We start from the raw sequence: 23,810 nt of genomic DNA on the forward strand, positions 1-23,810 counted from the left end.
AGCCTCCAGCCTGATGGATTTCTCCAACTTCTGGTAAATTCCCCCCCTCTCTCTTCAATTCCCCATTCTGGATCTCTTCTCTTCTCCTCACCTGCCCATCACTTCCCCCTGGTGCCCCTCTTTCTCCATGGTCCACTCTCCCCTATCAGATTTCTCCTTCTCTAGTCCTTCAACTTTTCCACCCATCACCTTCTAGTTTCTAACTTCATCCCCCACCCCCAGCCACCTGACCACCTCTCACCTATGAGCTTGTACTCCTACCCCTCCCCCGCCTCAGTCTGATTTCTTCCCCCTTCCTCTCAGGTCCTGATGAAGATCTTGGCCCAAAACATTGACTGGTTATTCCTCTCCACAGATGCTACCTGACCTGCTAAGCTCTTCCCGGACTGTGTCTGTTGCTTTGGACCTCCCCACATCTGCAGAATCTGTTTATGATATGCTGACATATACGTACTTCAATAATGGAGTGGATAATTTCACTTGCCCCCATCACTAAACTGTTCCCACAACCTATAGACTCACTTTCAAGGACTCTTCATCTCATGCTCTCAATATTTATTATTTGTTTATAACACTAGACAAAGATTTTGCTTCCTGAATACTTTTGGGTCTCTTAGATTTTAAGCTGCCGATCATGAGTTGTGAAATAAAATGTCAAATATAAGCTTTTTGTTTTAAAAAATGGTGTGCGATAGGGAAGTTTCACGATGATTTTCAAGTCAATTAAAATGTTGCCCACAATGTAAGCTGAAAAGTTTTCAATCTCGTAGACATGCCAGAGCAGGGCGGATGCTATACAGCAGGACAGGCTTTAGAAAGGCTATAAATCTCCATGAAGGATTTTGATATTTGAGACTGATGTTCCCCAGAATAACTGAGGCCAAGATTTAGGGAGACATTTTTCCTTAAGGAACACAATCAAACAGGTCAGTGACAGGCAATTCAAAGTAGGACATGGAAGGAATTCAAGGGTGTTGTTGAACTACAGACCACCAAACTACGTGCAGCTGGTTGACAACGTGCTCCAAGCACACAAAACCATGAAGAGCAACACGTCATTGAAGATTCATTTTCTGAATTCCATTTCGGCTTTGTCCCTGCAAATCTTGGTGCTGTCAGTGACGAACATGGTGAAAGGTTTCACCAGGAACTGCGGTCATGGAGAAACAGTATCAGGAGAACTGTAATCCATCAATACTGGCTGATTATTGTTGGACACTTAAGTGAGAAGCCTCAGACATTCAGTACAAACGAAAATCATTTTAGTTGAACTATTGCAAAGTATCTGCACCGTTCTGCAATTAAACACATTCTGTTCAATGAAAGTTATTCTTGTTTCTCCAAATTCCTACATGATAAAAGTAGTCTGAACATATATTTATGTTCAGCTTCAAAATCTATCAAACAAAAAAAAATTTGAGGAAGCAACACTTTGGAAAATTTGTTATCAGTTATTCTTTTTTTTCTGTTGCATATGCGCAGATTGTGGTCTTTTGCACACCTATCTGTCCATCCTGTTGGGTGCAACCTTTTATTGATTTTATTGTTTCCTGGGTTTATGTGCATGCCCCCAAGAAAATGAATCTTTATGGCAAGATATATGTACTTTGATAATAAATTCTACTTTGAATTCGGGTCAAGCAACATAAGTTCCCAATGCAAGATCCTAAACTGAAACATGGGCCAGCACTTTGCCCACATAGATACTGATTTACCTGCTGAATTGATAGGTTTTGCTCCACTTGTCAACACTGCTCCCTTGCCCAATGGCCAAGAGAGTTGGCAAACAGAAACCCCTCGCTTCAACAGCCAGGAAAGCAGGCAAATGGTCCCCCCCCTCCTCGCCCCGACGACCGAGAGTGGGCAAACAGACCCCCCTCCTCGCCCTGATGGCCAAGAGAATTGGCAAACAGGAACCCCTCAACACAACAGCCAGGAGAGCGGGCAAACCCCCCCCCCCCACCCCCACCATCACCTCACCCTGACTAACTGTCAGGAAGTATGTGTGCTACATGATACAACTTCATTCAGAAACCTTCAGAAATGCAAGAAGCTGCAGAGAGTAGTGGATTCTGCCCAATATATCACGGGCACATCCTTCCCCACTATCAACAGCATCGACAAGAGGTGCTGGCTCGTGCTGGCTCAAGCTGGCAATACCCATCGTCAGAAGATCCCCACCATGCCAGCTTCTCACAGCTACCATCAATCAGCAAGTACAGAAGCTTAGGTCTCCCACCACCAGGTTCAAGAACGGCTTCTTTCCTTCAACTAATCAGTTACTGAACCAAACCAGCAAGACCAGTCAAACATACAAAGTCAGCTCTGACAGACTGGGACAATGAGAACAGTGAGATGCAATGGACAGGAAGGCTGTTTCGTAATTCCCCACGGAGCACGAAGGGCATGACAAGGCACAGAAAAGGGTCAAGGTCGTCCACTGCAACCAAAGACGACCCCAGTTGTGACAAACCTCCTTCTCACTGGACCCAGACTCCTAAGGACGAGAGTGGAATTACCCCAGTGGAAACTCCCTTCAGCTTTTCCATTTTACAGTCCTGACTGCTTTTGCCAATCACTGAATATGACGGACAGCCTATCATATCAAAACTAAGACCACTGTACCGCAATAAACTTGTTTTAAATGCTCTCGCTTCTGTCTAATTGGTTTAATGGATGTTTTCCTGGTGAACAATTCCTAGTTGCTTGAGGCCTAATGTTCAGTGATCGGCATGTTCTGGGATTGATGCCAAGGATCGAGGCCTGAGGGTCGAATTGGACGCCTGGAAATCGAGGCCCGCTGGCCACAGCCAAGACAGCAAATCTCTGCCAGTCCACTGGGAAGGGCTGCATGCCCGAGTCCGTGCCCACTGGAGTCCAGGGGACTGTTCTGGCCAGAGACAAGGCATCAAGTCTCTATGAGTCCACTGGGAAGGTCTGGAGGCTGGGGTTAAAGGACTGTGTGTGTATGAGCGCGGGAGGGAGGGAGGAAAGGGACTTGCTCAGTTGGTTGTTCTGCCGAGCATCATGTGCATGCCACTTTGGTGCCCGAATAGGTGTATTTCACCATGGACACATAACAAATAAAACTGAACTTGGAATCTCTAATGCTACATGTCTACGATGCTGCTGCAGCAGCCGCCTCCTTGTTGGACGGACGTCAATCCCTGCTTCCCCAGTCAGGTCAGGAAGCTGAGACTGGGACTTGGTGCTTATCCAGACAGGAGAAGCAAATCCAGGCCCTTCTTTCAAGGCGGCAGGAAAAGACCGACTGAAAATCTAGCCCTTCTTTCAACAGGACAGGAAATGACTGACTGCAAAGTAAACACCGGGGCTTCCTTTGTTAAAAGGAGGGAGCATAGCGTTATCTGGCTTCACCACTGGGCCAAAGTCCCTCTTGGCCAAGATGAGTCACACAGTACTGAGTCAGTCCCTGACAACCTACGGGAAAAGCAGTGCAGAAAAAGACATGCTGTTAAAAAGGGACACAAATACTTCCAGCATATTGCTGCCTCTCAAAAAGCCAGCTCTTATTCAGTCTTTCACAGCCTCAGGGATACACCGAGATGTCCTTGCCACCAGTGTCTGAAAGAAAAATCACTGTTAAATTGGATATACAGTACGCCACAGAAACAGGCCATTCATCCCAATCACTCCATGCTAGCTTTTGTGTGACACTCACACCTTTCATTTTCCTCAGCCAAATCCGTCAGCGTGCCCCCTCTCGTTCCCCACAAGTGCTTGTCCAGCAGAGGCCGATAGGTTCTTGATAAGTAAGGGCGTCAAAGTTTACAGTGAGAAGGCAGGAGAACGGGGTTGAGAGGGTTAATTGATTGAATGGTGGAACAGACTCGATGGGCCAAATGGCCTAATTCTGTCCCCATGTCTTATGGGTCAGCCTCCCTTCCAATGCGTCAACGGCATCTGTCTGAACTGCTGCCAGAGAGAGTAAACCACACCACGGAGTCGTTAACCTTTCTGAACGGATTCCTCGGTGACTCTCCCGTGCCAACATCCCTTCCTACCCGGCAGTCGGAAGGGAGCACTCCCTCTGCAGAACTTTAAAACCTTATTGGGACATTCTAGTCCTGGACCATAATACCAGCATTTTGGCCCACCATGTTGTACTCAAGGGCACAACAGTAGTAGAGCGGTTAGTGCAATTTTAACACAGTTCAGGGTGCTCCGGAGTTCAGAGTTCAATTCCCACTCCGTCTGCAAGGAGTCTGTACGTTCTCCCTGTGAGTTTCCTCTGGGTACTCTGGTTTCCTCCCACAGTCCAAAGGGTAATTGATCATTGCAAATTGCCCTGTGATGAGGCTAGAGTTAAATCGGTGAGTGGCTGGATGGTACAGCTCATTGGGCCTGTTCTGCACTGCATCTCTAAAAATAAAACCCAATCAACCCAACACCTCCCTCCCGCACAACCCTCCATCTTTCTTTCATCCAATGTCTCTTAAATGTCCCTAATGTATCCATCTCTACCACCGCCCCTAGCAGAGCATTCCACATATTCCCCACTCTTTTAAAAGAAAATACTTCTGACATTGCACCCCCCTGTACTTTCCTCCAATCAACTTAAAAATATACCCCTTTGTATTAACCATTTCTGCCCCGGGAAGAGGTCCCTGGCTGTCCATTCGATCTGTGTGCTTCAACCTTTTTTTTTGAGAGTCTTGGGTTGTTTTTCATCCCCAATAGACAAACCTTGCATTTTTGGAATCTTTCTCGCCACTCTGACTCACACCTTCTCAAGGGCTTCAGTATCCCTCACAGTCACATTGCTGCTGCCTCGTTGCCACGGCAACACAGGGTTAATCCTGAACGCAGGTACTGTCTATGTGGAATTTGCACGTCCTCCCTGTGACTGCGCAAATTTATGCTGGGTGTTTCTGAATCAGGGCCAGGATCTATCCCGTCATTATCAGACTCTCAACACTGAAAGGTACATTCCTGATTTCCAAATCTGCCTTGTTGTGACCCCGGCTCTTCGAAGTACATCTGTGTCACCATTACCACCCCGAAATTCATTTTCTTGCAGGCATTTACAAAGCAAAGAAATACCACAGAATCAATGAAAAACTACAAAGACTGACAAACCACCAATGTGCAAAAGTAAAACTGTATAATAACCGTAGCATTAGAAACATAGAAATCTACAGCACATTACAGGCCCTTCGGCCCACAATGTTGTGCCGACCATGTAACCAATTCGAGAAACTGCCTAGAATTTCCCTACCGCATAGCCCTCTATTTTTATAAGCTCTGTGTATCTATCCAACCCTATTGTATCCACATTGATCATTCATTTAGACAAATTCAAGTGCAGACTGCAGTGATCGTGGCTCTGAAGTACATTTGGTAAAATATGTTGTAGTCTTGTGAGCTGCCTGCTTAGTCTACCTGCACTGCCCTTTCCTTGCTGCTGTAACACTTCTACATTGTGTTCCTCGAAGCATCTCGGTAAGGAATGATCTGTCTGCATGGCTCTCGAGAAAAGAATTTCCACTGAATATCAGTACATGTACCAATCACAAACCCGTCATCCATTTCTCACACACTCCAAACATGTGCAGGTTACCGGAGTAATAGGCTGTTCCAAACGGATAAGCGAATGCACAGAATAGGGAGATCGGACAAGAATGTGGGAACTCCATGGACAGCAGAGATTCAGTGGGCCGAATGGGCTGGCTCCAAGCTGTACGACTGAATTGTGTGCTTTAATGGCAGGCATAGCATCATAGAAGTTTGCTGCATGCAGATTCATCTCTTCGTAGACCAGTATCAGTGTGTTCCTGGCACTGGAAAGAGTGACACTGCCAGCAAAAATTTTACTAGTACAGTAGAATGTCCAGAAAGGCAAAGAATGAGGCCGAATGGCCCAGTTCACTCCTGTGTCTGGCTCAAATTTCAAAGTAAATTTATTAAAGTTCACATACGTCACCCTATACAAACCCGAGATTCATTCTCTTGTGGGCATAATCAATAAATACAAGAAACAATAGGATTAAAGATCGCACCCAACAGGACAGAAACAACCAACGTGCAAAAGACAATGTGCAAAATACAGAAGAAATATTAATAACAAACTAAAAAACAATAAATATCGAGAACATGAGATGAAGAGTCCTTGAATGTGAGTCGATATTTTGTGGAAACAGTTTAGTGACGGGGCAAGTGATGATGAGTGAAGTTAACCCAAATGGTTCAGGGGTCTGATGTCTGAGGGGCAATAACTGTTCCTGAACCTGGTGGTGTGGGTCCTGAGGCTCCTGTACCTTCCTCCTGATGGCAGCAGCGAGAAGAGAGCACGCTCTAGATGGCGAGCTCCTCGATTGTGGATGCTGCTTTCTGCAACAATGCTTCATGTAGGTGTGCTCAATGGTAGGGGAGGGGTTAACCCTTGATGGACTGTAGCATCCACTACTTTTTTATATATAAGATTTCTAGTTCAAGGGCACTGGTGTTTGCATACCAGGCTGTGATGCAGCTAGCCAATACACACTCCACCACACATCTATAGAAGTTTGGCAAAGTTTTAGACATCATGCCAAATCTTCAACGGGAGTAGAGGTGCTGCTGTGTTTGTTTTGTAATTGCATTTACATGCTGGACCCAGGAGAGGTCCTCTGAAATAATGACACATGTTGAAAAAGCACAAAAGTTGCTAACTCTATCTCACTTCCCACAGATGCAGACTGACCTGATGAGTTCTTCCAGCATTTCCCTTTTTTTTAATTTCAGATATGCAACATCTAGAGGGGTTTTTTGAAAACTAGGTCAGTTGACAGCAATTGGCTTCTCCCAATCAGTCGCTGAATACCAATTATTTGTTGTTTGCATCACGCAGATGTGTGGTGTCCTCTCGAGTATTTGGACCTGTTCTAACACGTTGATCATATCAGGGGATGTTTCTGGGCAGCTTTGTAACAGATTTCCAGTGACCTGTCCCCACTGGAGAGTGAGCGAGCGGAGTGTGAAGCTGAGCACAAGGCAGAAGCAAGAGTCGGCCAACTGGCCCGTCAAGCCTGTTCTGCCTTTCACTAAGATCATAACTGATCTGCCTATGGACTCAACTCTACCTACCTTTTCCCTCAAAACCTTTAATTCCCCTGCTATGCAAAAATCTATCTGGGTCCAAAATATACGGACAGGGGTAACCTCCACTGGGCAGAGAACTCCACAGGTTCACTACTGTCTCAGAGAAACAGCTTCCTCCTCATCTCCATCCTGAATCTTGAGACTCTGTCCCCTAGTTCTAGTCTCACCTAACAAACTTTTCTGCCTCTATCTTACTTGGAGTTCTTCCAGCATCTTGTGTGTGGGGATCTGGATTGCCAGAACCTGCAGTCTCTCGTGACTTTAACCCCAGTTTCACATCAACACCCCCAGGGTCAATGTCACAGATTAACATGTTCACTGTACATTCAAGGGTCAATATCACAAATTCACTCTACATTAACGCCAGCAGACAATATCACGGATAGACTAACATGTTCACTCTACATTAGCACCAGGAGTCAATGTCACGGATAGACCAACATGTTCACTCTACATTAGCACCATGGGGGTCAATGGCACTAACAGATAATATGATCACTGGTGTTTGCAAGAATTTGTTCAAACTGGATGCTTCTCCTATGTGACGGACATGACTCTAGTCAGCCAGCGATCTCTTGAATGGCATACCAGCATCTTTACCTCCTTGGGAAGTTAGAGATTTGGATTGTCGCCAAACACTAGCAAATTTCTATAAATGTATGGTGGCGTAGCAGTTAACACAAAGCTTTACAGCTACAGCGAATACCAATCGGGCTTCAATTCCCGCTGCTGTCTGTAAAGAGTTAGCTTTCCCCTTGACTGCGTAGCTTTCCTGCAGGTTCTCAGTTCTTCCCACATACCAAAGACGTACTTGAGTAGGGTTTGCAAGTTGTGGGCACGCTATGTTGATGCCCGAAGCATGGCAATACTTGTGGGCTGTCCCCAGCACATCTCCGCACTGCGTTTGTCACTGGCGCAGAAGATGCATTTTTGATGCACGTGCAACAAATAAAGTTAGTCTTTAACCTTTTAAACTATGAATGTTGCAACTCCAATGCACAGGGACGCGAGAGTGTAGCACTTTGCCTAAATTGGGAGGTTACACTGCACCTCAGTAACATGACCACCATAATTCTCTGGTCTTTGCTCAGAGAAGGAAGCGAGGAAGAAGTGGTTTACCGGAAGAGTTCCAAGGCTGCCCTTCATTTCACTTGGAGCAAGGGGTGGTTTGGTAGCTGGACAAGGTTAGCAGAAAAAACAGAGGCACACGTTCGAGGCTGAGAGTGAAGGAGACGAGCAAGGTGACGCCAGGGAGACGTTCATTTGCGCAAGCCGTTGGTATTAACCTGGAACTCACTGCTCCTGAGGATGGCGCAACTGATAACCGTTTCAAAAGAAAATTCGATGAACACGGTAGGAAAGGAAACTTAACACTACAGGAATGAGACAATCTCTGCAGAGAGTCCCAGGAGTCAAGAGTTCAAAGAGCAAATGGTCTCCTGCACTGCTGAGACTTTGACAGCAGGTCCCTCTGACACTTATTGGGAGTTCCTCTTTAAAGTCTCTAATTATTCTTTGTCAAGTTCTGTATTCCAACCACTAACATTTCTCGTGAATTTGCTTTGAGCTCGTTTGTGGTTTCCTTGCATTCATGCCACTGGGTTCTGGTCCCTCCTATAACAATTATTTACTTTCTAAAAGCTTGTTATCTTAAAGCTCTTTCTCAGGACAGTTCTATCTTCGGTGAGTGACAATCTGCAGAGGATAGATATAAATGCAAATTTTCCTCTTTTGCAGAGAACAGCAGGCTTGCCAGTTAACCCTTCCTGGTGGATATGTAGTGATTTACTACCATTGACTGTACCAAGGTTCAGTTAAAAACGATTTTGCCTGCCGTCCATACTGATCATTTCACCACAGCTGTACACTGAGGCAGTTCAAGGGAAAAGTAATGGCAAAGTCTTAAATATAGAAGGTGTAGTGCAGGTAGACAGCAAGGTGCAAGATCATAATGAGGGAGATTGAGAGGTCAAGAATCCAACTTATCGCACAAGCTTTCTGTTCAATAGTATCTGAACTGTGGGACATGAGCCGCGCTCCAGCCTGGTGTTACAAGCTTTGTACTTTCTGCCCGATGGGAGAGGGGCAAAGACAGAACGTCCAGGGTGTGTGGGATCTTTGATTATGTTGGCTGCTTTACTCAGAGTCCAGAGGGGATGCTTGCTTCTGTGACGTGCTCTGTTGTGTCCACAACTCAGCAGTCTACTGCGTCCTTAGGCAGCCGCCTAACAAAGCCCTGATGCATCCAGATGCGAAGCTTTCTGTGCCGCCTTTATGTATCTAATGGGTCTATGTAGCCCAAGAGATGCAACGCCTTGGTTCCTGCGTTCACCTTGAGGTGTACCATCTTGATGCCTGGATGGAGGCAAATGGGGCAAATACTGGGTTCATGCCTTTGTGCAGAAAAATGAAAGCCACGAGGCTTTAGAAATGGAGAAAAATGCCAGGTCCTGCTAACGTCACCAGAATGACAAAAACACACTAAAATTGTTCTGAAACAGAGGGTGCCCTTTATTAGACGAGAGTCAGGAGAGGTAACCCAAGACTTCTGAAGAGATCGGGGGTGGGGGGGGGGGGGCAAGGAGGGAATGATAGGGAGGAGTGAAGATTCACCAAGATGTTGCCGGGGGTGGAGCAGCATTTCACTTACAAGGAGAAAGAGGCGAGCCCAAGTTTGTTCTCTCAGGAAGAGTGGACATGACTGAAATATAAAACATTTATCAGGGGAATAGAGTAGGTAGACCACAGGAAACATTCCCCATCTCAGAAAGATAAAACTATACACTGATTTCAGATAAGGGGCGGGGGGGGGAAGAGAGGGGACCTGTTCTACCCAGAGAGCAGGGTGTTCTTCCCAAGAAAATTTTCCATCCTCCTTCTCATTGTGATCCACTGTCCTCTCCTCTCACATTCGTTCTTCTCCTGCCCTTTCGCCCTTCTACACATCACCCGCTAGCTTCTCACTTCATCCCCCACACTCTCGCACCTTCTACCCCTCACCCATCACCTGCAACCCATCTTCCCCCTCACCTGGTCTCACCCATCATCTCCCTGGCTGCTCACTTCATTCCCCCCACTCTCCCACCCACCTGGCCTCACCTATCACCTCCAGCTTGTACTCGTCCCCCTCCCCACCCTCTCACTCTGGCTTCTGTCCCTTTCCCTTCCAGTGCTGCTGAAGGGGCTCAATTCGAAACACCGCCTGGCCATTCCCACCCATAGATGCTACGTGTGTGTGTGAGTGTGTGAGAGAGTGAGAGTGACAGGGAGAGGGAGTGTGTGACAGGGAGAGTGAGAGAGAGTGTGACAGGGAGAGTGACAGGGAGAGTGAGAGAGAGAGTGAGAGAGGGTGTGAGAGAGGGTGTGAGAGAGGGTGTGAGAGAGTGTGTGAGAGAGTGTGTGAGAGAGAGTGTGAGAGAGAGTGTGAGAGAGAGTGTGAGAGAGAGTGTGAGAGAGTGTGAGAGAGTGTGAGAGAGTGTGTGAGAGAGTGTGTGAGAGAGTGTGTGAGAGAGTGTGTGAGAGAGTGTGTGAGAGAGTGTGTGAGAGAGTGTGTGAGAGAGTGTGTGAGAGAGTGTGTGAGAGAGTGTGTGAGAGAGTGTGTGAGAGAGTGTGTGAGAGAGTGTGTGAGAAAGTGTGTGTTGATTGCAGATGGATTTAGAGATTGAAGTGCATAAAATGGTGAGGGAAATGGACAGCAGTACACAACATTTAAGAACTCTCTAGATGAGAACACAAATTGTTTAGGCACGCAGGGGTACCATAAAATACAACAGCAGAATTGGTCCAGTCAGCCCATACAGACTCCTGTATCATTCCATCATTGCTTCAACCCCATTCTCCTGCCCTCTCCGTGTAACTTTGACACCCTTACTAATTAAGAACTTATCAACCTCCACTTTAAATATACCCAGTAACGTAGTCTCTACAGCTGTCTATAGCAATGAATTCCGGAGACTCATTGCCTTCTGGCTGATAAAAATCTTCATCTCTGTTCTATTCTGAGGCTGTGCCCATTGGTCCCAGACTCCTCCACTATTGGAAACATCCTCTCTACATCCACTCTGTCTGCACTTCCACATTCCATAGGTTTCAGTATGATCTCCCTCCCCCCCCCCCCCCACATTCTTCAAAACTTCAGCAAATACAGGCCCAGAGCCATCAAACAATCACATTAACCCTTCCATTAACAAGAACATTAGTGTGAACTTCCTCTGGACCAATGCCCAAGCAAATCATTTCTCAGATAATGGGACACAGTAATTACTTGGGATGGGTGCCCAGTGGTGAGCACGGATGGGATGGGCTGATTGGCCCACTTCCATGCTATACTTCTCCGTGATTTAGTGTGATTTGGGGGGGGGGGGGGGGGGAGGTCGGGGCTGTTGTAGGAGGAAACGCTGCACATGGGGTGACGCACTGACACGAGGATGGTAGTGCAATTGGTTCTGAGATAAAGGTAGCACCCAGGATCAGTTGTCTGTGTCTTCTCCACCACTGAGCTTGTCTCGGCTGGGAGACTGCAAATGGTCCTGACCATCCGGTCACAGGAATATCTTTACTGTGAAATCCATTCCAGGCTGGGATTTTCCTGCTTTGGGATGGTGACGAAGTAGGAAGTGGAAAGGCTGCACAGGAAGATCCTGTCTGCACCAGGTCTCACCCCCAAAGCCCAGGAAGCTGCGCATTCATATAGAGACTGCTTTGATGCTGTCAGCTCCCAAGCAAAGACAACCAAATAAAAAGGAGAGCACAGATTTACAGGGAGAGGAGAAAGAGTTAAAAGACGCCCTGATGAGAGAGCTCTTCCTGCAGAGGGTGGAGGGCACTGGGCACAAGGAAGGAGCTGGCAGAGGGAGGTACAATAACGACGTTTAAAAAGGTACGTGCTCAGCCCATAGATAGGAAAGGCTCAGAGCACGACAGGCAAAGCAGAGAAATGAGACTAGCTTGGTCAGCACGGACACGTTGGAGTAGGTCAAAAGGTCAGCCCGATACCGTGGGCCTGAGGGGCAGTATCGTGTTGGTTTATGTTCAGCCCTGTCCTCAGCCCACCAGGTCTAAGCCAATCCAGAGCTCGCAAGTTGCCCATTGCATTCCCCCTAACATTTCATGAACTGCCCCACACACCGGGGCCATTTGCAGCGGCTAGCTAACCTACTGGTCTCTGGGACGTGGGAGGAAACCGGAACACCCAGAGGAACCCCACACGGTTACAGGGAGCGCATGCAAACTCCAGCGGAAGTCAGGATCGAACCGGGAGCTCCACAGAGCAGTCGCTGCACCTGCCCGCTTCCTTTGGCTGAAAATAAATCATTTCATAAGCATGGAACAGCGACAGTAGACACTCTTCTCAGCTACAGAAACAAATGAACCTCCACTGGAAAATCTGTCAAACTCTTCGGAGATTTCAAGGGGGCAAGTGCTGCAGAAGTTTAAACTCTACTCGATTACAACCGGTCTTTCGATGACAAGCTCTGCCATCTTTACCAACCCGAGAAGAGTTTATTCGTCATAAATACCAGGAAAGCACTAGATCCAGTTTTGCTTGCTTCTCCTGGCTGTGAGTCTAGAGTTGAAAGTGAGTTGCCAGCTTGAGGACCAAAAAGGAGAAGTTTCTTTCCTCTGGGGATAGTGAAGTTGGAACAGTCCTCCCCCGAAGGCTGTGAAATTCAGTTATTGAGTTCGTTCAATGAGCACAGCAACAGATTTTTGGATATTTCAGAATTAAGGGATATGGGGCTAGCATTTAAACCAGCTCTGATCTTGCAGTATGACAGCCCAGCTCGAAGGGCAGAATGGCCGACTGCAAGGTGGATGAGAGGAAGGCAAGTGGCTTGTTTCACTGTTTTGTTGCTGTTGATGCCTGTGCATTCTACAAACACGGTGGAGGCGCTACGTACGCTGGCGTGGGAATGCGCAGCAACGCTTGCGGGCTGCCCCCAGCACATCCTGAGGCTGTGTTGACTGTTAATGCAAATATGTGTGATAAATATCTGAACCATGATGCAAAAAGAGCAGCGACAGCTCCTTCAACATGGGCGGGATGGTCTCCATTCGCAAGACATCGTAGATGAAGCAGCCCGCAGCCAGCTGCAGCCGGGCCATGTCCACATTCAGCCATGGCACGGTAAAGCACCAAACAGTGACCATCACCCACAAGTCCAATCAGCCATTCACAAAACACCAAGCATTGACAGCAAGTCCAATCACCCATCCATGTCTTCCAGCCCAAGCTCCTCACTGTCAACAAGCTAGGGGTTATTCAGAATCAGGTTAAATATCACTGAGAAATTTTGTTTTGCAGCATCAGTACAGAGCAAAACACAAGTACTACAAATCACAATAAGAAATATGCTTTAAAAAATTAAATTAGTGCAGTTACATTTTTCATCTGTTTGCTCATTGTTCATTCAGAAATCTGAAGGAGGGGAAGCAGCAGCTCTCAGGGTCTCTCTCCATGCTCCTGTACCTCCTCTGCAGCGGTAGTGACAAGGAGGAGCACATCCTGGGTGATGCCACCTTTTCAAGGTGTCACCTTTTGAAGATGTCCTCGACGGTGAGGAGACTAGTGTCCGCAACGGAGCTGGCCGAGTTTGCAACCCTTCGCAGATGTTTCTGATCCTGTGCAGTGGCCCCTGCACACCAGACGGTGATGCTCTCCAAGGTACACCTGTACAAACCTGTACTGTCGACGACAACCTTCAACATGGACAGCAGGCTGAGAATCACAAGTGACAAGCGAATCGCCTCCTGAGAGCTGAAGGCTTTCCCACCGTTAATAAGACAAACAGTACAACAGCCCACTCCTCCCTTGGATGAGTGATGCTCGAGCAACTCCTAGTCTCTCTGCCACTCAGGACACGGTAAATTCAGTTGAATGCCACTTCATCCACAACACTAAAAGGCAACCACTGCCCACTTATTTTAATTCAACTTCCCATTCTCATTCCAACATGACTGTCCATGGCCTCCTCTACTGCCATGATGGGGCCAAACTCAGGTTGGAAGAACAACTCTACTTGGGTATGAACATCAACCTTACCAACTTCTGGTTATTTCACCCCTCTCCCCCTTTTTCCATTCCAAATTCTGGCCCCGCTTTTCTTCCCACTCACCCATCACCTCCTTCTGGTTCCTGTTCTCCTTCCCATTCTACCATGGTCTATTCTCCTTTCCTATCAGACTCCTCCTTCTTCAGGTCTTTCTCTCTTCCACTTATCAGCTGTCAGCTTCTTACTTCATCGCCTCCCCGCATGCCCACCCACCTACTCCCCTCACCTATCAACCTGTCAGCATGTACTCCTTCTCCCTCCCCTCTCCCACCTTATTCTGGCTTCTTCCCCCTCCCTTTCTGATCTAGTTAAAGCCGAGTTTCTCAACCAGGGTTCCGCGGAACCCTAGAGAGGTCGTGATTAAAACCATAAACGTTTTTTTTAACTTCACGCAACGTGTGATGCTGGCGCTCACAATGGCGGGCAGTGACTGAGCAGCCCCGTTAGCAATCTTGTTAGAGGTCTCTCAGCCCGTATGGCAGTGCGCGGTAGGAGCCTACCTTTAGAAAACTAAAATCCCATGTTGCCTTAAGCCAGTTGTTTAACAGAAATTTATTATGTTTGTCTTTGAGTTTTTAAATTTTTTTAAATAGAAAGATTAATTTCAAGAAAGGTAAGCTAAGTTTAACTATCTCCACCCCCCCCCCCAAAGAAAGGTTGGCTAAAAATTCATTCTCTGCTGAAAAGAGCATTGGCAATTATTTTTGGATTAGTATATCGACTTACTGATCACGCTAATGTACCATGAGTTGTAGATATATTTTTTTTAACGTAGGGGTTTGCTGAGACCTGAAAATTATTTCAAAGGATCCCTCCAGGGCAAAAAGGTTGAGAAAGGCTGTGATAAAGGGTCTCAGCCTAAAATGTCGAATGTTTGTTCCCCTGCATAGATGCTGCCTGACCTGCTGTTCCTCCAGCATTTTGTACGTGTTGCTCCAGATTTCCAGTTTCTTTGCAATCCTCTTGCGTTTACAAGCATAAATACTCACCCCCCCCCTCCTCCCCCAACCTAGTGTGTGCGCCACCTCTCAACGACAAAGCAGTGACTCACCCAGGGTACCCCACAAAACCAACAGCCTCCACCGCCGAGGACAACACCACCACCCACAGGATCCCAAAATGCCACACCACCCCGACCTTGGGTCCAAAATCACCTCAAGATCTGATCCTGGGAACTGCCTCCCTCTTCACACAAATCGGAGTGTCTCGCCATCACCTGCCCCGGAGCCACTGAACATGGGGAACAAATTCCAGCAATATTCACACACCAAAAAAAAAGACTCAAGATAAATCTACGTCAGGTCAATCGGGCCTCGGATATCTCTGCTGGGCTACTGGCCAACGTCGCTTTCTGGACCACCTCGGTGTGAAACCTGTTGCAGCCATTTTGAAACTAGATGGGGGGAAAAACTTCGGTACAAAACAAAATAAAAACACACCACGGTGTACGGGAGAGAGAATTGTTTTGAAATGCAAAATGTGAACGAAACTGCACTTACAGAAGGAAACGCATATTCGTGACTATAACATTCAGACACGAAACCAAAATCAAGGCGGAAACTTGTAACAGAATGTCTCTTAACACCTCCACCATCTCACAGAAAGAGAAAAAAAGAACGGATTGTTACATCGACAACTGGGAGAGACGGCTTCACTGCCTCGTCCTGTAGTCTCGGTGCGTGTCACGGTCGATGAATTTTTGTTTATGGGCAGAAGCGCACAGCGCAGCTGGAGAGGGGGCTCGCTGCCCCCAAGCTCCGCCGGACTAACAGGCTACAGCCTCACAAGCCTCCGGCTGGTGCAGTGAAGAGAGAGAGAGAGAGAGAGAGCGCTGCACGGAGTACCGCTGGCAGATTACAACTCTCCCCTCAGAAACATTTTCTTCGAGGGGAAGAAGGATCGGCGAGTGCAAGTTTAAAGAAAAATAGCACACGTCCACCAGAAAGCGTTCTAGCATTTGTCAATACGAAACCGTACCCAAAGGAGCGAAGGAATGCCAGTAGCGGTTATAAAAAGATGCTCTTTAAACTGTTTTCTAAAAAAAAACAGGGCGTGACAGACCGAAACAAATACCACACGACCCCCACGCGAAAACGGTACAGGCACCAGGAAGTTTTGCCGAACAGCGTGTCCTGGCTCCACTGATTAAAACCTTCGACAGATTTTTTTCATTTTGCAACGTGTGACGTTAACATGCATTTGAACACAGATTTGATTTCAACGCACATCACAGATTTTACAGCTTCGCCTAAACTACTGCAGACGAGAAAAAAAACAGCAATTAAGCCAACGGTGGATTTTGCCGTGGGAGTTATTAAAAACGGCGTTACTATTAATTAGATCACGGCGATTTGATCAGAATGAGATGCATTTGCTTCAGAGAAGTGTTTTATTTTCGCCTCCCTCCCAGCCTCCTCTTACCTTTGCATGGCTGTCACTGGGATGTAGTCACTCCGCTGATGAAATATTACAGCGAGGGGCAACTTCAAACGTTACAGATAAGAGAGGAGGGGGCTGCAACATTGGGTGAGGAAAGAGAGAGGAGGGGCAAAACTAAAAGCAATGGAGGTATTGGTGATGGGGGGGGGGGGCGCGGTGAGCATTCACTCTCGCACCAGCACAACAACCCCAGCGCTACCGCGATCCCGGATTAAAGAGCTGCAACCCCCGCGCCTGCGCACTCTCGCTGGTTTCCCCCGGACCGCGGAGGTGACGTCACCCCTACAGATTGTTAAAGGGGCCGCATACCGGCCAGAGGTGATGGCGGAAGGGGGAGGGGGGGGGGAAGAGGGTGCAACGAGCAAAGGAAGGAAGATAGATTGATGTAGTTGGATGGATGAATGTGGATGGATGGATGTGGGTGGATGGATGGATGTAGTTGGATGGATGAATGTGGATGGATGGATGTGGATTGATGGATGGATGTGGGTGGATGGATGGACGTGGATTGATGAATGGATGTGGGTGGATGGATGGATGTGGATTGATGGATGGATGGACGTGGATTGATGAATGGATGTGGGTGGATGGATGGATGTGGATTGATGGATGGATGGACGTGGATTGATGAATGGATATGGGTGGATGGATGGATGTGGATTGATGAATGGATGTGGGTGGATGGATGGATGTGGATTGATGAATGGATATGGATGGATGTGTATGAATGGATGGATGTGGATTGATGGATGGATGGATGGATGTGGGTGGATGGATGGATGTGGATGGATGGATGGATGGATGTGGATTGATGAATGGATGTGGGTGGATGGATGGATGTGGATTGATGGATGGATGTGGATGGATAGATAGATGTGGATTGATGAATGGATATGGATGGATGTGTATGAATGGATGGATGTGGATGGATTGATGGATGCAGATGGATATGGATGGATGTGGATGGATTGATGAATGGATGTGGGTGGATGAATGGATGTGGATTGATGAATGGATGTGGGTGGATGGATGGATGGATGTGGGTGGATGGATGGATGTGGATGGATGGATGGATGTGGGTGGATGGATGGATGTGGATTGATGAATGGATGTGGGTGGATGGATGGATGTGGATGGATGGATGGATGTGGGTGGATGGATGGATGTGGGTGGATGGATGGATGGATGTGGGTGGATGAATGGATGTGGATTGATGAATGGATGTGGGTGGATGGATGGATGTGGATTGATGGATGGATGTGGGTGGATGGATGGATGTGGATTGATGGATGGATGTGGGTGGATGGATGGATGTGGATTGATGAATGGATGTGGGTGGATGGATGGATGTGGATGGATGGATGGATGTGGGTGGATGGATGGATGTGGGTGGATGGATGGATGGATGTGGGTGGATGGATGTGGATGGATGGATGTGGGTGGGTGGATGTGGGTGGATGGATGTGGGTGGATGGATAGATGTGGGTGGATGGATGGATGTGGATGGATGGATATGGATGGATGTGGATTGATGGATGGATGTGGGTGGATGGATGGATGTGGATGGATGGATGGATGTGGATGGATGGATATGGATGGATGTGGGTGGATGGATGGATGTGGGTGGATGGATGGATGTGGATGGATGGATGTGGGTGGATGGATGTGGATGGATGGATGTGGGTGGGTGGATGGATGTGGGTGGATGGATAGATGTGGGTGGATGGATGTGGATTTATGGATATGGATGGATTTGGGTGGATGGATGGATGTGGATGGATGGATGTGGGTGGATGGATGTGGATGGATGGATGGATGTGGATGGATGGATGTGGGTGGATGGATAGATGTAGTTAGATGCAGATAAATGGATGTGGGTGGATTTTGGATGGATGTGAATGGTTGGATTTCTCCATTTTTCTAGGGGTTGAAACCATTCAGACTAACTGGGATGCGTCAAGCAGAGAATCTCAAAGAGGATGGAAGCAGTGTTAATGGTGCAGATCTTGATGCTAGAGGAACTTAGCAAGTCCACAACACCTAAGGAGGAAAATGAATAGTTAATGTCTTGGTATTAGTATTTGTTTATTATTGTCACACGTAGCAAAAAGCATTGTGTGCTACGGTTCCGTCACAGTTCCTGCAACACTATTACAGCTCGGAGTATCGGAGTCAGAGTTCAATTCCAGCGCCATTTGTAAGGAGCTTGTATATTCTTCCCGTGATTTGCTTCAGGTCTTCCAGTTTCCTCCCAGTATCCAAAGACACACTGGTAAATTGTCCTGTGATTAGGCTAGGGTTAAATAGGTGGGTGGCTGGGTGGTACGGCTCCTGGGCTAGAAAGGCCAGTTCCGTGGTGTATCTTTAAAGAAAATAAAAAATAAACGTCCAGTGAAAAGATGCCTTGCATACCGTTAGACTGATCAAATCATTACACAGTGCCCAGAGCATGTGCTAAGCGAGACACTTCATCCAGACTGGAAAGCAAGGGGGCAGAAGCCAGAATAGAAAGACAGAGGCAGAGGGAGGGGGAAGAGTACAATCTGGCTGGATATGGGTGAGTACAGAGGAGGAAGGTGGTTGGGTTGGGGAGTAGGTGTAAGGGAATGATGTGATAAGCTGGGAGGTGATAGGCAAAGGGCAGAAGATGAAATTTAACAGGAGAAGAAGATAGACTATGGGATAGAGGGAGGGAGGTGGGGTGCCAGAGAGAGATGCTGGGCAGGCCATGAGGGTGAGGTATTAGAAGACAAGGGGTGAACAGGTTACTAGAATGAGGGAATCAAAGGGGGGGGGGGTGTAGAAACAGAGAGGAGTTAGAGAAATCAATGTTTCTGCCATTGGATTGGAGACGACCAAGGTGGAATCTGAACGGTGGCTCCTCTAACCCAACATTTTGTGAATCAATTAAAGGCAGAAGATAACCAGGAAACGTGCAGAGACGGTTAGGGAGAAGAGTGGCTTTTCATGGAGCCAGAACCAGCTGAGGTCCCAACAGTAAAGTTTTCATTGTACTTCACAGTGGAAGTGGACTCTGTGAAGAAGGGGAAATTCTTGTAATTTATTTTTTTATTGAAGTTCATCAAACAAACATTTCCATAAGATGTATTTCAGACATTGTACATATATATCATATAATCATATATTTCACAAATCACCACAAAGTATTTATCTGAGGTATACACTTATAGAAAAGAGTGGAAAGAAAAAACAAGCAAAAGGAAAGAACTATGTACAAGTAGGGAGTGATCTTGTTTTTACAACAGATTCATTGATTTGAGAGAATAAAATCAAGCCTATGAGGCATTATGTAGTTAAACCATTTTTCCCAGTATGAATCAAATTGTTCCAGCTTATGATTAACAGATGCTGTTATCTTCTCCATTTTGTAAATGTCCGTTGTAATTTCCATTCATGTATTTAAATTTGGGCTCTCCTGTGATAACCATTTCCTAGTAAGAGACTTTTTACCAGCCACCAACAGTATATTCATTAAATATTTATCTCTTTTCAACCATTCTTGAGGTATATATCCAAAATATATGGTCTTACTCTTCAAGGGTATTTCACATTTAAATATGTCTTGTAGGGCATTGTGTATCCCCCTCCAATAGTTTTTGATAACAGGGCAGTCCCAAAAAATATGATAATGATTTGCATTTTGATTTCCACAATTTCTCCAGCAAACAGGGAGGTTACTATCATAATGGGATTTCTGAGAGGGTGTAATAAAATATCTTTTCAAGTTTTTCCATCCAAACTCCCTCCATTTCTGTGAACTGGTACACTTCCATTGATATCTCCATATTGTTGTCCATTCTTCCTCAGATATTATTATCCCTCCTTCCTTCTCCCATTTTGTTGTAATGTATGAAGTCGAATGTGTTTTAAGATTTGACAACCCCTTATACATGCTTGAAATGATTCTACTATCGTTATCTGAATTATATGCTTTTCTAAAGAGCTCTATCAAACATGTATTTGCCTTGGTTACATTTTTAAGCATCTTATTAACATATTGTCGCATCTGTAAATACCAATAAAAATCTTGTTTTTCTTATAAGTGTTTCTCTTCAAGCATTTCAAAACTGAACAGTGTTCCTTCTTTCAGTATGTTGCAAAGAACTGTTATTCCTTTAGCTGTCCAGTCCTTAAATCTAGCATTCAATTTATTTGGTGTAAAATCAGAGTCATATGCACACAATTTAAGAATTGCAATATCTCCCTCTTGATTATATTCTTTTATAGTGGTTTTCCATATTTTAAGAGTCAATTTCACCCATGGGTTATCAATAGTATTTATGTACCTTTGCAGGTTGTTATCAGCCAAAATTGCTTGTATGGGGATGGGAAGTACCTGCTCCTCAATGTTTTTCCATTGAGCGTCATATGATGGGTTGCACCAACATATCACAGCTCTCAACTGTGCTGCAAAATAATAATCTCTAAGAGAAGGCAAGCCCCATCCCCCCTTTTCCTTTGCTAATTGCAAAGTTTTGAGACAAACTCTAGGCCTTTTACCCTGCCAAATATACCTTGATAGCATCTTGTTCCATTCATTGAATTGATTTTGATTCATCTCTATTGGTAGGGTCTGAAAGAGATTTAACAGTCTGGGCAGTATATTCATTTTAATAGACTCAATCCTTGGACTGAGCCTGAAAAAAGGAATCAGGCTCCATCTTGCCACATCTTCCTTAATTTTTTTATATAGAGGCTGATAATTACATTCTGATAATTTTGCCAAATCTTTTGGCATAATGATGCCCAAATATTTGAAAGACTTTGTGTGCCATGCCCAGGGGTATCGACTTTCAATTTCTCTTGGTAGGCTATAGTAATATGAAAGTAATTGGGTTTTATCTATGTTGATCTTCTATCCTGATAATTGACCATATTGTTCAAAGGATTGCATCAAATTAGGTAAGGAGTACGTTGGTTGCCCTAGATAGATCAAAATGTCATCCGCATAACAAGCCAATTTATGTTCTGTCCCTTTAATAGTAATTCCCCTGATATCTTCATTTTTTCTGATGTATTGAGTAATGGTTCCAGATATAGCGCGAAGAGTAGTGGTGACCATGCACAACTCTGTCTCGTGCCCTTTTCTAGGATAAGACTATTTGATAAATATCCATTGATTTTAATCCTAGCAGTAGGATTGTCATATAGTGTCTGTATAGTTTTAATAATTGTGTCTTGGAAACCAAATCTATGTAAAGCTCTGTAAAGAAAATTCCAACTAACCGAATCAAACGCTTTTTCAGCATCCATGCTTATCACTATTGCTTCGATTTTATTTTTTTGTATATGATCCATAATGTGAAATGTCCTTTGTATATTGTCTTGAGTCTGGTGTTGTCGTATAAAACCTGTCTGATCATGACGTATCAGTATGGATAGAAACTCCTCTAACCGTTTGGCCACGATGGAGGTAAATAACCTATAATCTACATTAAGAACGGATATTGGTCTAAATGACCCGCATTCCATTTTATCCTTGCTTTCTTTCGGTATAGCTGAGATTATCGCTTCCTTCCAACTGGGTGGCATTTGTGCCTTTTTTAGAGCCCAGTTCAGTGTGGGGAGTAAAACAGGAATTAACTCATTTTTAAATTCTTTGTACCACTCTGCCATATACCCATCTGATCCCAGTGACTTGCTTAATTTAAGCCTACTAATTGCAGCTTTTAATTCAACTTCAGTTATGTCAGCAGTCATCCTTCTATTTTGTTCTTCGCTTAAAGTGGGTAACTCTAGAGAATTCAAGAAGGTGTCAATTTGGATTATGCTTTCCCCTGGAACTTTGGAATATAGCGTTTTGTAAAACACTTCAAAAGCTTCTTGAATTTCACTTAGCTTATTTTTTTATCATTTTCGTTCTTGGGTCCCTAATTCTATGAATTGTATTTTCTGCTATCTTTTTTTTCAGTTTTCACACCAGTATTTTCATAGATTTTGATCCACTTTCATAATGTCTCTGTTTCAGAAACATTAAGTTTTTCCTGATTTCTTGCGTAGCCAAATTATTTATTTAATTCCTAATTCTTTTCATTTCTCGTAATGTATCCTGTGCCAAATTCAATTTGTGTTTTTTCTCTAGTTCCTTCAGTCTATTTTGTAATTCCTCTAATGTTTTATTCCTTATTTTTTTCTTATATGAAGATATTGCTATAATTTTCCCTCTTAAGACTGCCTTCAGAGTATCCCATAAAATGGGAGGTGAAACCTCTCCATTATCATTAAATTCTAAGTAGAGACCAATTTCTTTTTAAATTTGTTCCTTAAAGTATGGATCATTGAGTAGACTTGAATTTAGTTTGCAAATAGTATTCTTTGGTTGTAGGTCAAAATCAACAGATAAATATATAGGTGCATGGTCACTTACATCTATTGTCCCAATTCCACAGGTGTTTATTTTGTCTTTGTCTTTTCCAAATGTTATGAAATAGTCTATTCTTGTATATACAGAATGTGGAGCAGAATAATGAGTGTAATCCCTTCTGTCAGGGAAAAAGTCCCTCCATATATCAATTAAACCAGATCCTCAAAAAGTGTATTAACTTTCTTATGTAAAGATTTTGTTTCATAGGTTTTCTATTGGAAGAGTCTAAGTTTGGTTGCAATTGTAAATTTAAGTCTCCCCCACATATCAGGAGACCTTCTGTTTCCATCACCATAATATCAGTAATTTTCTGAAAGAAACCAATATCACTTCCCGGGGGTGTGTATATATTCAATAGAGTAACTGAATTGCCATCTATATTCCCCCTTACCAGAATATATCTGCCTTCTTTGTCTCCCATTTTGAATATTTTTTCAAAATTTAGCTTACTTGAGATAAGAATAGCAACTCCTCTCCTATGTCCTGATTTATATGAGGAGAAAAACAGATTAGTGAAGCCCATTCTCTTTAGTTTTTTATGCTCATTATCACTTAAATGAGTTTCCTGTAAATATACTACATGGGCTTGTTCTTTTTTCATTTTGGATAAAATTCTCTTATGTTTGATTGGATTTAATAGCCCATTTACATTAAAAGAAATGAATTTTACCTTCTGTATTTATCTGTCAATGTATCATTGAAATTAGAATAAAACTTAATTGATCTACTCCCTGAACAAATAAGAACCAAGAAACTCAAATAATAACAAAAATGGCAACAAACGTGTGATTCCAAGGCTGAGGTCTCTAGTAAACGACCCTGTGTTGAGCTAG

General features: G+C 44.9%; 1 protein-coding gene across 3 annotated transcripts in view; it reads right to left on the reverse strand.

Moving 5' to 3' along the window:
- LOC140719126 (transmembrane protein 184B-like) overlaps positions 1 to 16,793 on the reverse strand; it is a 96,274-nt gene extending 79,481 nt beyond the window's left edge. Inside the window, exon 1 of one of the 3 annotated variants that reach the window (XM_073033517.1) lies at positions 16,575 to 16,793. The gene's annotated coding sequence lies outside the window, so the exon portion shown is untranslated. Of the gene's footprint in view, positions 1 to 15,652; positions 15,908 to 16,574 lie in introns of those variants that run through there. The other 2 variants (XM_073033520.1, XM_073033518.1) reach the window with 2 other exon arrangements.
- Between the last annotated feature and the right edge of the window lie 7,017 nt (positions 16,794 to 23,810).

Source organism: Hemitrygon akajei, chromosome 31, assembly GCF_048418815.1.
Source record: "Hemitrygon akajei chromosome 31, sHemAka1.3, whole genome shotgun sequence".
Lineage (NCBI taxonomy): Eukaryota > Metazoa > Chordata > Chondrichthyes > Myliobatiformes > Dasyatidae > Hemitrygon > Hemitrygon akajei.